The sequence below is a fragment of the Amaranthus tricolor genome, chromosome 5 (genome assembly GCF_026212465.1).
Source record: "Amaranthus tricolor cultivar Red isolate AtriRed21 chromosome 5, ASM2621246v1, whole genome shotgun sequence".
Classification (NCBI taxonomy): domain Eukaryota; kingdom Viridiplantae; phylum Streptophyta; class Magnoliopsida; order Caryophyllales; family Amaranthaceae; genus Amaranthus; species Amaranthus tricolor.
In genome coordinates, this window is record NC_080051.1 from 18,587,622 (window position 1) to 18,588,218 (window position 597).

A 597-nucleotide genomic window follows, 5' to 3' on the forward strand; every position below is an offset into this window, starting at 1 on the left:
AGTCACGCCGTGAGCACAAAGCGAACTATTCTTTTGCCTTTTACTAAAGAATACCGTGTACTCGCTGCATTAAGTGGCATACGTTTATTTTTGGAGGAAGCCTTTAGTTAAGGTTAAATGGGTCAAATGACCTGAAATATATGAATTTAATGACCTAAAAAAAAAGTAGGTTAAATTGGTCATTAGCAGGTTGATGTGATCTGCTACAGATCAGGTCGGGGTTTCAATTTTTGACCCATTAATTAAATGGGTCAGGTTCAGGTTAAGGGTTTATTGACCCATTTTTATATGATCCCAACCTGAAAATGACCCAACCCGACCTGTTTGACACCCCTATCTGCTATATCTGATAAAACAATTGGTAATTATTTTTTGTAAGTAAATGAGCATACATCAATTAAAAACCTGACTATTAACTTATTTCGATATTGACCCGATCAATAGTTATCCGTAACCGATAAATACTCGAAAAATAAAGCTCGAACCCGATTTGTACCCGAAAAAACCGAACCAATTAGTAATCGATGACAACCCGAGACCGATTGACACTCGACACGAACTTCAACCGACACCGAACTGATGCTAACCCGATAGCTT

General features: G+C 37.9%; 1 non-coding gene across 1 annotated transcript; it reads left to right on the forward strand.

Moving 5' to 3' along the window:
- LOC130814365 (U5 spliceosomal RNA) lies at positions 1–116 on the forward strand. The gene has a single exon (XR_009042392.1). It is a non-coding gene; the product is annotated as a U5 spliceosomal RNA (small nuclear RNA).
- The last annotated feature ends 481 nt before the right edge of the window (positions 117–597 follow it).